At 37.9% G+C, this 15,600-nt stretch overlaps 1 pseudogene; it reads left to right on the top strand.

Moving 5' to 3' along the window:
- The first annotated feature begins 1,345 nt into the window (after positions 1 to 1,345).
- Positions 1,346 to 1,513, top strand: LOC149128854 (U2 spliceosomal RNA; annotated as a pseudogene).
- Positions 1,514 to 15,600: the final 14,087 nt, after the last annotated feature.

Here is a 15,600-nt window from a genome sequence, read left to right on the forward strand (position 1 = left end):
ATTTGAGGCTCTGGGCTGTCTCCAGTTGAGCCCCCTCTCCTCCCTCAGGTCCTCTACAGTTTTCAGTCTCTTTTCTGACGAATCTTTCTGTGAAATGGCCACAGCAACCACATTCTCCTTCCATAGATCTTGCAGCACTACTCTCTGAATCAATTGATAATCAGTAGCGCATGGCTAATCTCATGAACTTTCTTTTCTGCTTTAAAGAATCAGCAAATTTTTTGAAGCTGACAAGTTCATTGTCCAAATAATTGTGGTAAGGTTAGGACATTAACAGAACATCTGCAATGGCTCTTGCTTCCAACTGGAGGAAGAACTCAGTATGTTTTACTTAGCTTATGTCAGTAGATTCTGGTTTATGAACTAACATCTAGAATCCCTCCTCTCTTTTTTGCTACCTACTTATTTTGTGCGAGCTTATTAGATGGGATATACATCTATCAAAATCATCATTCTTATCCATGTCTGAAAACTGCTTAGGCAGTGTTTACCAATTTCTTCCTATTTTGGAGTGATATCCCAAACTAATATTGCCTGTGAAGGAATACTACAAGGGGTCTTCAAAAAGTCCATGGGAAATGAATAGTGTGAAAAAATTTTGCATGTTTTTGAAAAATTTTTTGAAATGTAATTCCATTTTCCCACAAACTTTTGAAGTTCCCTCAAATATACTCCCAGGTAACATTTTGCTAGCAGCCTGGTAGGCACAAGAAGAGTGCCTTCCTGGCAATATTTTGAGAGCGTACAGTAGCAAAGTTGAGTGTGCGATAGATTTGCCGGGTAAGCCAAAAATTTATGAAGTTTGAACAACCCAAGAGCCAGTCCCATATTGAATATGGATTTCTTTAAACCACCAGAGTTGGGCCTCATTCCTTTCCCACACTCCTTGAGAATTCTGACTTCCATCCAAGACCCTGCCTATGAATTAGTGTCAGGAAGACATGGTCCATGTGTCGCCTTGTAGCCTTCCAAGCTGGATGCCTCCTCTTAGCTACACTCTGGCTACTACTTTCTGAATAAGTGATCCTCAACTTTCCAGAAACACCTGGCTGTTGTCGTCAATGTCTGCCTCTCTGAGCTGAGACCTTCCCTGTACATGTTTCCCCCATACTCAGAATCTGTGTCCTAAGTTAACCTTGCTTCTCCCACGGAGTTAACTCCATCCTACTCCCTTCCTTCCTACCTTCCTGCAGCCAGCAGACACTGCTGCCTACTACTCCCTCTTTCATGTAGTTACCTCTTCATGCTCTACCCCTACTCAAAACAGGTGTTTTCCTTTTTGTTCTCTTATTTCCTCTTCTCAATTCACAGGATATGTAAACTTAGAAGTTTAATCTTAACCTAGATCGCTTCTTGGCCTTTTGGCTAAGATCAAGTGTAATTTTTTTTTTTTTTTTTTGACAGGCAGAGTGAACAGTGAGAGAGAGAGACAGAGAGAAAGGTCTTCCTTCCATTGGTTCACCCCGCAATGGCTGCCGCAGCTGGTGCACTAAGGCTGGCGCACCACGCTGATCCGAAGGCAAGAGCCAGGTGCTTATCCTGGTCTCCCATAGGGTGCAGGGCCCAAGCACTTGGGCCATCCTCCACTGCACTCCCGGGCCACAGCAGAGAGCTGGCCTGGAAGAGGGGCAACCGGGACAGAATCCGGCGCTCCGACCAGGACTAGAACCCGGTGTGCCGGCGCCGCAAGGCAGAGGGTTAGCCTAGTGAGCCACGGCACCAGCTCAAGTGTAATCTTAACCTAGAAATGTTTCCCACAAGTATGACACTAATGTCACCAAAGGATTTATGGTGAATTTAATGAAGAAAAAAAACACTATATGAGATGACATAGATATAAAAACCTTTTCTGTAAAAGAAACCCAAATACCAACACCAATAATCATTTCTGATAAATGCAATGACATCTAATAACTGTAGTAACTCTGAAAATGACAACCAGTTTGATTACTCCTCAAATGAATTTGCATAGCTTTTCTCTTTTAGAACACTAATTTTCAAACTTGAATGCACATTGGAATCTGCTGAAGAATTTTAAAAACCCTGACACCCTGGTTTCACTCAAGGACCTTGATTTAACTGTGTAACTTGTATAACTTTTTGTAACCAGGGAATCAAGATATTTTCTAGTTCTCTAGGTAACTGTTTGTGAACAAAGTGACTACTCTCTCATGCAGCAAACATGTTAATATTATTCAAATCACCAGAGTTCAATAAAACCTAGATGACTGGAGTTTCCGATTCAGCAGGTTGGGGTGGGGCCAGAGAATTTCCAGTTCTAGCAAAAGCTCAGCTGAAATGGATGTTATTGTCCTGGAAATCCTACATTGAAAACCATTGCTTTAGGGAATTATAATAAGACTGGAGATCCCTCGGAACTCTGTTAGAAAACAGGTCTAAGGCAGGTTTTACAGGATTTAGCCTGAGATTCTGCATTTCTAAAACTTGAGTAAGCTCTCAAATGATGTCAGTACCATTGATTCCCAAACTACACTTTCTACAGTAAAAGATAAAAGTACACAGGTCAATTATTAGAAATAGACCTGCCATATGATCCAGCAAACCCACTACTCGATATATACCCAAAAGGTATAAACACATTGTATCAAAGATACCTATACTGCTATGCTTACAGCAGCACTATTCATAATAGCTAATGGATGCTAAGATGTCTTTCATTAGATGAATGGATAAAAAAATGGGTATATCTATATCTAATCTTTATATCTATAGGCCTATTGTACAGAAAAGAATAAAATTGTATCACTTGCATCACAATGATTGCAACTGGAGGATATCATGTTGAGTGAAAGAAGCCAGACACAAAAACAAAAATACAGCATGTACTCCCATATATGTGGGAGCTGAAATTAAAAAAGAAAAAGACAAAAAAAAAATGCCTGTGTGTAACAGTGTTGCAACAAATGTAATTTTGTTAAACTTCGTTTTACAAATTGTCAAATCGTTAAGAATAATATACTGCCATGAAGTATGTCTTGAAATCTGGTATTGTGATGCCTCCAGCTTTGTTTCTGTTGTATAAGATTGCTTTAGATATTTAGGATCTTTTATGCTTCCATATGAATTTCAGCATTTTTTTCTAGATTTAAGAAGAATGTCATTGGTATTTTGATTGGGATCACATTGAATCAGCAACTTGCTTTTGGTAGTATGGACATTTTGATGATATTAATTCCACAACATGGAAGACTTTTCCATTTTTGGTGTCTTCTATTTCTTTAATGTTTTATAATTTTCATCATAGAGATCTTTTTATCTTCTTGGTTAAATGTATTCCAATGTATTTAATTTTTTCTGTACCTATTGTGAATAGGATTGATCTTAGAAGTCCTTTCTCAGTCATAGCATTGTCTGTGCATATAAAAACTATTGATTTTTCTGTAGTAATTTTATATCCTAGCACTTTATGAAACCCTTTTATAGTTCCAGTGGCCTCTTTGGTTCCTCTATGTATAGAATCATGTCATCTACAAATGGGGATACTTTGATCTCCTCCTTTCTAATTTGTATCCCTTTGATATCTTTTTCTTGACTAATGGCTCTAGCTAAAACTTTCAGGACTATATTTAATAGCAATGGTAAGAGTGGGCATCTTTGACTGCTTCTGGATCTTAGTGGAAATACTCCCAACTTCTCCCCATTCAGTAAAATGCTGGATGTGAGTTTGTCATAAATTGCCTTGATTGGGTTGAGGAATGTTCCTTGTATACCCAATTTGCTTAAGGTTTTAATCATGAAAGGATGTTGTATTTCATCAAATGCTTTCTCTGCCTCTATTGAGAAAATCATACAGTTTTTGTCCTTCAGTTTGTTAATGTGATGTATCACAATTATTGATTTGTGAATGTTGAACAATCCCTGCAAGCCAGGGATAAATTCCACACAGTCTGGATGAATGATCTTTCTGATGTGCTGTTTGTTTCAATTGGCTAGTATTTTTTGAGGATTTTTTGCATCTATGTTTATGAGAAATATTGGTCTATAGGTCTCTTTCTCTGTTGTATCTTTTTGTGGCTTAGGAATTAAGGTGATCCTGTCCCCATAGAAAGAATGTAGGAGGATTCCCTTCCTTTCAATGGTTTTGAGTAGCTTGAGAAGTATTAGAATTAGTTCTACTTTTTTTTTTTTTTTTTTGACAGGCAGAGTTAGACAGTGAGAGAGAGAGACAGAGAGAAAGGTCTTCCTTTGATTGGTTCACCCCCCAAGTAGCTGCTATGGCTGGCATGCTGCACTGAAGCCAGGAGCCAGGTACTTCCTCCTGGTCTCCCATGTGGGCACAGGGCCCAAGCACTTGGGCCATCCTCCACTGCCTTCCCAGGCCACAGCAGAGAGCTGGACTGGAAGAGGAGCAACTGGGCTAGAGCCGGTGCCCCATCAGGGACTAGCACCTGGAGTGCCGGCGCCACAGGCAGAGGATTAGCCTAGTGAGCCACAGTGCCAGCCAGAATTAGTTTTACTTTAAAAGCCTGGTCTGGTAGAGGGGCTGGTGCTGTGGTTTAGTGGGTAAAGCCAATGCTGGCATCCCTTATGGGTGCCATTCAAGTCCCAGGTGCTCCACTTCCGATCTAGCTCTCTGCTATGGCCTGGGAAAGCAGCAGAAGATGCCCCAAGACCTTGGGCCTCTGCACCTGCATGGGAGACCCGGAAGAGGCTACTGGCTCCTGACTTTGGATTGGTGCAGCTCTGGCTGTTGCAGCCAATTGGGGAGTGAACCAGTGGATGGAAGACCTCTCTCTCTCTCTCTCTGCCTCCCCTCTCTCGGTAACTTTGACTTTCAAATAAAAAATAAATTAAAAAAAATAAATCTCTCACTCTATTAAAAAAAATTCCTGGTAGAATTCAGCAGTGAGGCCATCTGTTCCTGGACTTTTCTTTGTTGGGAGGGTCTTTGTTACTAATTCAGTCTCAATCTTGGTTATTGATCTGTTTAGGTATTCTTTGTCTTTATGACTCAATTTTGGCCGATTGTATGTGTTCAAGAATCTATCCATTTCTTGTAGATTTTCTAATTTGTTGCTATGTAGCTGTTTGTAGTAATTCCTGAGGAATCTTTTTATTTCTGTGGTATCTGTTATTATGTTTCCTTTTTCATCTCTGGTTTTATTCGTTTTGGTCTTTTCTTTCTTTTTTTTTTTTTTTGTAAGTTGGGCCAATGGTGTATCTATTTTATTTTTTTCAAAAAACCAGCTCTTCACTTTACTGATCTTTTGCAATTTTTGTTTCAATTTTGTTCATTTCTTTTTTATTTCAATCATTTCTCTCCTCCTGCTAATTTTGGGTTTGGTTTGTTGTTATTTTTCTAGGTCCTAAAAGACAAATAGCATGTTTCCCTGATTTGTGGTAACTAATAAACAGAGTACAAAAGTATGTAATATATGCGTGAAAATTACATTTTGAAATTTGATTATTGTTTATAGCCCTTGTCTAAATTCTTGAGAAACAGTAGTTTTCTACTTACTGCTTATGGAATTCTTTGTTTAGTGGAGTGTAAAGCTTGAGATTGTGAACTGGATTGGAAGTATGTCATTGGAAAAATTGGAGGTAGAATGGGAAAGGAGGAGGAGGGAGGGTGAGATTCAGAGTGTTGGATGGGAAGTGTCATTATATTCTTAACTCTGAATGTATGTAACATGTGAAATTTGTTTCCTTTATATAAATTTAAAAATATTTTTGCAGTATTTTCACACAGAGATCTATCTATCTAAATAGAGATTTATGTGATTAAATCATTGGAATGTCTAAAATGATTTAATTATAAAATACAAAAGATTTCATATTTTCTAACTTTTGCCTTATAAATGTTAATACATTTACACATCTATCTCTTGGAGATATGGTGTCTTTTATAATTACATGTAAAAATTGTTATTTGCATCTTTAAAAATTATCTAAGAAATGTGTTTAAAATAAATTTAGCTTTTCTATTTTTGACAACCTATTACAACTAACTTACAATCCAAAAGAAAAATTTGACAAGGCATATTTAAGCAGTTTTAAGTGAACAACACAGATATCAAATGATCAAACTAAAATGTTAATGTTTATAAATGACTGAAACATTTCTTTGATTTACTGCCTTTTGTTTTCATGATTTCCTTCCATCTTTAAAAATTCTTTAGGACCATCTGCTCCTATACTACTTTGGCATGCTTTAAAAATCTTTATTTCCAGATTCTGAAGATTTGAAACACTTCCACGGAAGTTTCTTAAAGAAAATAAGTTGGAAGAATTTCCACTCTTCTCGGCTTGCTCCTTATGCAGCAGCAGATGAATTATTCCAGAAACCCAGAGCTGCATTAATGTTATGATCAGACATTTCCTTTCTGATTTTCCCTCTGGCTACACTGTGTATGAGGAAGCTGTACTTTATGCTTACTGTGCACTATCTACGCAATCATTTTCCTTCACAATATGCAGATCTATGTGTTTAATCTAAACTATAAAATGTAATAAATTTCCATGTAGTCTCATACATTTCATGGATAAGTAAACATTTCATACAGAACTAGGTTACAAAAACAAATTTTCCAAGGGAAGTTGGCAGACCGAGGCAATACTGCCAGTATAAAGGACATGATAAGGTAAATGGATCCTCCCTCTATAACATCAAAGTATACACTTGGATAAAAATCAGTCTTTTCAGATCTTGACAGCACTCTTGAAAGATTACGTGACTTAACTTCTTCAATATCTATAGCTCTAAGTCATTGATTTTGAAGTGTAAATAAAAGGTATTAAGATGCTCTTGAAATTGTGGTAGAAGGAATAGCAGTAGGCCAATTATCTCTTTAGGAATGTCCAAATACGGGTGTTAAGTTGTTTATAACATTCATCCCTTCCATATTGATCCAATACCTGCTGTGTCTCAACTCTATAACAGTTTCTGTGAGTGAATGATTTTCTTATCATTTGAAAAACAAAACACATCCATCATCTTCACAGAAGTAGGCGGACTTCCTCCTTCCAGTATTTCCTACTCTAATCTGTTTTTCCCATGTTATCCTGAGTAAACATATGTTACAATTGCATGATTAAGATTTAACTGCATAACGTGGTTTACTAATGCCTCTTCTTATCTCACTTTTGCTTACCTCATGGACCTTGACTCCCCATACTCACTCCATTCTGAAGAATTCAGAAGTCAGATCTTTGTGTTTTACTTCCTCTGCCCAAATCATTTTTCTCTTTCCATGCCCTTTAGTTTCTGGCCTAACCATCTTCTTGGGGAAACTTCCCTTAAGATAAAAAGCTTGGTCAGATGAGCTTCTTATGAACCCTCTAACACCTGTGCTTGCGCCAGGTAGCACCTAACACAGCAAGTTATTTACCTCTCTGCCTCTCCTATAGGCTGTTCAGCTGTCAAGGATGGGAAATGCTTGTGTACCTTGTTTTTCTGGAAGTCTGAATATGTGAAATCATGTTTAGGCATAGTTTAGGGATAATCTGCTAATGAGTAAGTGGAAACGTGAGCCATCAATCCTTCCCATCTACTCTGAGGGGGTCATTTACAATGAAAAGTGTATGAGGTCAAGGAGGGTAAACTTTCACTATCTGAACTAAAATATTGGATTGTAAATACACACACTTAATCATATTCTTTTGCTCCACACAATATTTTAATTCTAATTTACTATTATACTGTTTTGTATTAAAATCAGTAGTGCATCAATTATTTTGTGGAGATCATGTGGCCTCTTTCTTGGATGTACTGTGATGGATCCAAATACAAAGCAACTTGAAAATTCACTAAATTTTTTTCCTTTTTTTGAGAGAAATACAAGAAGAAATGAATATGTTCAGTAGAAGAATGAAAATTGTATTTGTCTGGATAAGTTGTTTTGGCCATCTTGCACAGTAATATATAAACAGTACTGAACTTCTAAAAATTATTCATAAATAAAATTTATTTAAATAATTGTTAATATGTATATAGCACTCTAATGCTATTGCATAACTTTAAGCTATGTCTGTAGGTTGTAAGATCAAATCTATAAACTCAATAAACCAACACCTCAGCATATTCGATTGGAAAGAATTCTATTAAAATGCTAAACTTTATCTATGGTTGAATTTTCTTTTCATTTTTCTTTCCTATATTGTCATACTATGAGAATGAGCAGGTCAAAAAGAAAACCAATAAACATTTTTAAACATGGGAAGGAGCAGAAAGAGACAATGTCAAGACAACTTAGTAGATATAAGTCTTGTGCTTCTTGCTAGCTTTAAAATTCCATGTATTTTTGAGCTCTCGATTATACTAGGTAAAATGATACAGATTTCAATCCAGTAATAGAGAAGACATTGCACATAATGGGCATTGTGTCATTATGTGTTAAATGAACAAATCCATCAGTTGGTCAGTGTCTGGTAGCTAAAGTTTGTGCTAAAAATCCTGTCTCTGCTGCCCTCCAGTGGTTCATAAGCTGAATTCCAAAGGACTTCAAAAGAGAAAATCAAAACTTAATCCTTCTAGCCAAGTATACACGGTAGCCCTGCTGACCCAAACCTTTACACCCTGTACTCTACTCAGGCTCCAATAATCTCTATTCTACTCTCAACTTGCATCTGATCAACTGTTTTAGTCAGCATGTGAGTAAAATCATGTGGTATTTGTCTTTCTGTAACTGGCTTATTTCACTTAATGTCATGACCACCTGTTCCATCAGTGTTGTCACATATTAAAGGATTTCTATCATTTTTATGACTGAATATAGTCCATTATGCATATGTACCACATTCTCTTTATCCACTTATCTGCTTATGAACATTTCAATTGATTGCATATCTCAGCTATGATGAACAATAATAAATGAGAGTGAAGATGCCTTTTTGACATAGATTTCATTTCCTTTGGGTATAAGACAGGATCTGCATATATTCATAAAAATGCATATAATTTTTGAAAGTGTATGGATTTAAAACATTTTGGTGCCAAAATATATTTATCTTCTAATTCCGTTTTCCAAGAAGTTTTAATATCTTCTTTTTACCCAGTAGTGGGATTGCTGTCTAATGGGGTAGTTCTATTTTTAATTTTAAGTAACTTCCATATTGTTCACCACAATGTACATTCCTAGAAATAATATATAAGAGTTTCCTTGATTTCTATTGCACAATAGGGTGAATATAGTTAACAATAACACATTATATATTTCAAAATGGCTGCAAAATACTTTGAATTTTCTTATGACAAAGAAATAATAAATGTTTAAGACTATGAAAATGCAGTTCCACTGATTATATCATTATACAATGTACACATGATTCAAAATATTGCACTGTACCCCATAAATATGTGTAATATAACCCAATCATTTTTTTTTCAAAAATGAGAAAATCAAATACCTTCCATTCACACAGAGTCTTACTGTGGGGAATGTGAAGTGTGTGGACCAAGATTTGTATTTGCTTTCTCAGATATTACTTGATAGTACAATACCAATTCACCAAAACGAAAAAATGCCACTGTTGCTGCTACCACTCCTACTGCAGTGCCCTAGCTGGAGGACAACAACTTGCTGGGAAAAGTGTTCTTTAAATAAAATATCAGAACTGAGGAGACTGACTGAGGGAAAAATCTCAATAAGGAAGTTTGAGATCTACAAACCACACAGAGACTCTGAAGGTCAGTAGACAGAGAACTGCTGCTGCCCACTACTCCTTCCCCAGCTCCTCTGCAGGGGATGCCATTTTGCTATGAACAGCTAAATGGAAGGCACTGCAACTCCCACCGCTGCTACAGATGGGCAACCCTTTCTATGGGAGAATTCCACAGTTCCACAGACTTTCCATAAGGTCTAGAGGGCTGACTGGGGTCCAAGTGACTATTTTGCTCTGAAGAAATCTACACTGCCTTCCTCTATCCACAAAGCACCAGAACTGAGCTTCTGCTGAGAGGTGCTAAACTCCACCTGCCTTTGGTGGAAGTGAGGAGCACCTTCACTATCAGAAGTCCCCAGAGACCCCAAGTGCACTCTCCAGGGTAGAGAGCAAGCCCCTGTGAATCCTGTAGCCACAAGAGATCTGGGCATAAGCCCTGAAGCTATGCTTGCTTGAGCTGTGCAATCTAGTGAAGTTCTTACTGAATTATTGGTACTAATTACCAGTAACATCCTATATACAGTCCCAGAAGCACACCTTGAGGAAGCCCCTCATGCAGCTTTTATCCCATGGTTCTTGAGGGCTACAGCACAATCCCCAGTAACACCCTTGCATGCCCTGTGGGAACTGGGGGCAGTCCTCTCTCTGCTCTGCAACTCTGTGACTGTCACCACTGGTGCTATACCCCTTGGAGTAATTCACATTCACCTGTGTGATCTAGAGGCCCCTAACTGCATTCCTCTGCTTCAGGCTGGTGACTTCCAGTCCATAAAACCCATCATAACCGGCACTTACCATCTGACACCTGGGTATGGACTCCACTGTATTCTTAACTCTAGGGTTATGACTATTAGTATAACATTCCTTAGGGTCATTGGAACATACTCCATGGGATCTAAGAAGAACCTATCTGCATTCCAGTGCTTCTGACCCACACCTGCCAAAGCACAATCCTCAGAATAACCCGTGTTCACCCTGTGAGAATGGAGCAAAGTCCCCTTAACATCTCCTAAAGCTGGAGCTTGAGGTGTTGGTGCTATAAGCCCCAGCATTAGTCATACCTACAGAAAACAAGAACTGAGAGAACCGAGAAAAGTCCTAACCACATTATATAGGCTGAAGGTAATAATCATTGGTGCTACAAAACCCAGCATCAATCAGGCTTACCTGATGCACAAGGGGAAAGCCTCCTCTATTTCTCACAGCACTGGTAATGTGGATATAGTCATCACAAACCTGTGTATTTGATACACAACTCTCTTGGGACCAAAGACAGACACTTTCAGAAGCTCACTTCTACTTCAAAGTCATACTACTACCTTCATAAACTGCTATGAACTAGACAACTATAGCACTTTTAGGCATTGCTGACACTGATTACCACTGAAGAAATCACTCAGAGGTTACACTTCTGGTCTGACCTAGAACAAAACCAAATAAAAAAACCAGTGACACCTCAGAATCTATTAAAACAAAGATATCTCCTCCAATTAAGCCTACTCTACAAAAAAATGAGCCATTATGCCAGATGCATAGACATCAGTGTGAGGACACAGGAAACATGAAGAAAAAAAGCATGACACATCCAAAAGTATATCATACATTTCCAGAAGTAAATTCTGATCTGAAGGAAATCTGAAATTCATGAAAAGTATTCAAAATAAATAATGATCTTAAGATAATTCAATGAGATGCAATAAACAGTTTAAAGAAATTAGGAAAAGAATAGATGACATCAGTTGAGAAATTCAATGAAGAGATAGAAATCATTTAAAAGACCCAAACAGAAATTTTGGAGCTGAAAACTTCAATCAATGAAATGAAAGTACAATTGAGGTCGTCAAAAGCAGGGTATTACAAATGGAAAAAAGAGTTTTTAGTCTGATGGGCAAGACTTTTGAAATAATCCATTCAGACAAAAATAAAGAGAAAAGAATTAAAGGAATGAAAAAAGCTTACGTGGTATACAGGATACCATTAAGCAAATAATAATCATATTATAGGGACACCTGAAGGGGAACAGAAGGAAAAAATGCATTGAGATCTTGTTGAATGAATTAATAGTCAAAAACTTCCCACGTCTTGAAAGAGACATGGACATCCAGATTCAGGAAGCTCACAGCACCCAAAACAGACCCAGCAAAAAATAAGTCATATGGTACCCAAACTGTCAAATGTAAGGACAAAGAGAGAATCCTACAGACAGTAAAGGAAAAATATCAAGTTACATATAAAGGAAAATCAATGAGACTAACAGAAGACTTCTTAGCAGAAGCCCTAGAGGTCAGAAGAGACTGGGATTATATATTTATGGTCTTGAAAGAAAAAAAAAACTTCCAGCCAAGAATATTATATCCAGGGAGGCTATCCTTTAGCAGTTAAAGGAATTAAAGTATTTCTCAGACAAACAAAAACTAAGAGAATTCATCTCCATCAGACAAGCCTTGCAAGAAATCCTGAAGGGAGTCTTACAATAGAAATAAACATGAAAATACATGGCAGGACCACATATACTAAGAGAGCAGATACATATGCAATCAGTGATCAATTAACAATATGTCAGGAGTTGATTTAAATTTTTGGTCAAAAGATACAGGTTGGCTGAATGAATTAAAAAACAAAACAAAACAACAACAAAAAACAAGATCCAACTACATGCTGCCTACAGGAAACTCACTTCACATGTAAAGATACACATAGAATGAAGTGAAGAATTTAGTGATCTTGTGAATATTTGCACATTGACATCTCAAAGACAACTTTATAAAATGGTTCACAAATCTTTTACTTGAGTTTTTTGAAAATGCTGCCCCATTGATGCTGTACTTTCTACTCCACATTGGTGTTTTCTGAGAAATTTGGTGCTACTTTAATTTTCTTGCTCTTGTAACTTGTGTAATTTTTTAACATAGTGATTGTGAGGAATCATTTTCTTTATTTTTGTAGTCTCATGGTTTTATGGGGCAATGTTACAGGTTAGTCATTGTGATCAGTTTTCACCAGTACCTGGTAGGTCCTTTCAATGTATAAAAAGAGCTCTTCTTTATTTCTAAAAGGGTTGCTTAGATTATAATTTTGAATATTGGTTTTATTATTTAATTTTTCTCTTTCTGAAACTCCAATTATAAATGTTAGTTCTTTTCTTTCTTTTTTAACAATTTATTTATTTGAAAGTCAGAGTTACACAGAGAGAGGAGAGGCAGAGAGAGAGAGAGAGGTCTTCCACCAAATGGTTCACTCCCCAGTTGGCCTCAATGGCCGGAGCTGCGCCAATCCGAAGCCAGGAGCCAGGAGCTTCCTCCAAGTCTCCCATGTGGGTACAGGGGCCCAAGGACTTGTGCCATCTTCAACTGCTTTCCCAGGCCATAGCAGAGAGCTGGATCAGAAGTGGAGCAGCTGGGTCTCCAACTGGTGCCCATATGGGATGCTGGCGCTTCAGGCCAGCACATTAACCCACTGCACCACAGCACCAGCCCCAATTAGTTCTTCTTTTCAATGATACCATTTTAACTACTTCTCTTTAACCTTTTTCAAAAATATCTTCCTTATTTTACGCTTTTTATTCTTTGGTTTTCCTACCTTTATTCGTTTTGTTTTAGTAAACTTTCATTTGTCTGTTGGTTTTCAGGTACCCTATAATTTAATCTTTATTTCTTAAATAATTTCCCCCTGAATTAAATCAACTCCCTCATTTTTTCCATTATTGATTTTTGAATCTTGGATGCAAGGTGTTTATTTTTTCCATTTTCCCAAAAGCTTCTTTCAGAATATTTAATTTAGCTTAGAATTTTGTATTATAGATTACGTCTGCTTTCCTTTTCTTCTGCTTGGGGAAAACTTTCCTCAGATGAACTGCTTTGTTTTTAATTTGTTTTCTTGAACAGGAATTTATGTACACAAGATGCTTATTCAAACTTGCCTTCATGTGCCGTATCAAAAAGTATAAATTTTTTTCTAGATGGCTTTTGTTTTTCTTCAGGATATGAGGAGAATGATTGTGTGTTCTTTGACACTTTTACTTCCCTTTGTCTTCTACGATCTTGTATTTCCTTCTCTTGCTGTTTTGCTCATTCTCTGTGTATTTCCAGATGGTGAATCTTGTATCTTTTCAACCCTTGTCTCTTCCACAGACTCACTCTTTCAATATTGCCTTGGGTTGTTTCCATGAGGTCAGTACCCCTTTAGTGTTTTTGGACCAAAGATTGATGTTCTTTCGGAGAAAGTGATTTTTAGATCAGTTGCAGGCCCACTGTTAGTCCCTTCATCTCTCTTTCATTCAGGTTTTACTGGACTGCTTTTGCTTTCCATGCACTGTCTCACTAAGAGTGGTAGAGAGAGATTTTGGCGGTGTTTTTGCATTTTGCTGATTTTACAGGTAATGTGAAGTTTGAATAAACATTCTCTACCAATAGAAGTAATTATGCTGAAGTCAGGAGTTTTACTTAGTGTATTTGAAATGCTGCGAGATTTGAATTTTCACCACCACTATTGCTATGGCTTCCCCCAAACTCCCCTGATTTTATTTATTTATTTTTAAAGATTTTATTTATTTATTTGAAAGGTAGAGTTACAGACAGTGAGAGTGAGAGACAGAGAGAAAGGTCTTCCCTTCTGCTTGTTCACTCCCCAAATGGCTGCAATGGCTGGAGCTGAGTCCTTCTGAAGCCAGGAGCTTCCTCTGGGTCTCCCATATGGGTGCAGGAGCCCAAGGACTTGGGCCATCTTCTACTGCTTTCCCAGGCCATAGCAGAGAGGCGGATTGGAGGTGGAGCAGCCAGGACTCGAACTGGTGCCCATATGGGATGCCAGCACTGCAGGCCAGGTGCAGGATTAACCTACTGTGCCACAGCACCGCCTCCCCCCCGATTTTATTTTTAAGTGGTACTATTTTAATATATTAGCAACTAGATTGAAAAATGATATGTAGTTTTAAAAACAATCTCACAGACCTGCACAAGATGCTTCATAATAAACTCAATTGTAGCACACAGACACGGAGCAGGCCTTTGTTTGCCATTGTTGTGTACTATTAATAACAGGGGAAAATCCCTTGATCCAGGCAAACTTTGTCTTCTCTATCAGTGAAAGAATATTCAGCTGAAAATTTTTTTAAAAACACCATTCTTAGAAGATGCAGACTTCTATAGACACAGAAAGAGTACTGAGGTAAATTAAACACGTTAAGTCACTAGGTCTGTGCTTAAAGAGAATTTGCTGTTGAGACACCAGAATCCCTGCTAAGGATCTTTGGGAACATGAGACAGTAGCAAGGAGATTTGCAAGTGGATAAATACTGTTTAAATTTTTGCAAAGTCAAAGATGAATTTAAAGATAATTAAAGAGGGCCAGCGCTGTGGCTCACTAGGCTAATCCTCCGCCTGCGATGTTGGCACCCCGGGTTCTAGTCCTGGTTGCTCCTCTTCCAGTCCAGCTCTCTGCTGTGGCCTGGGAAGGCATTAGAGGATGGCCCAAGTGCTTGGGCCCTGCACCTGCATGGGAGACCAGGAGGAAGTACCTGGCTCCCGCAGGGTGCTGGCCGTAGCGGCCATTTTGGGGGGTGAACCAACGGAAGGAAGACCTTTCTCTCTGTCTCTCTCTTTCACTGTCTAACTCTGCCTGTAAAAAAAAAAAAAATAAATAATTAAAAAATTTAAAAAAAAAGATAATTAAAGAAACGTTGATTTGGGCCCCAAGTACAGTTACAGATGGTATCACAAAGCTGAAGCACCGGATGACCGTGGGTCGTGGATCCACTGGGAAGGCGTCCTATCCTCCTGGACTACTTGCTTTGACAAGATAGATAGATTTGGGAATTACTGTAAACATAATGTATCTGGAATGCAGAGGACATTGAAAGCAATCTTTCACTTACATCCTTGTAGACAAAATGAAAAATAGAGGCTATATTATGATGTCATCTGTTCCATATTAAGCTATTAGACATACCTTTGTGTCAGATACTCACCCTGCCATGTGAAA

Source organism: Oryctolagus cuniculus, chromosome 1 (assembly GCF_051225735.1).
Source record: "Oryctolagus cuniculus isolate XC-2025 breed Fujian yellow rabbit chromosome 1, ASM5122573v1, whole genome shotgun sequence".
NCBI lineage: Eukaryota > Metazoa > Chordata > Mammalia > Lagomorpha > Leporidae > Oryctolagus > Oryctolagus cuniculus.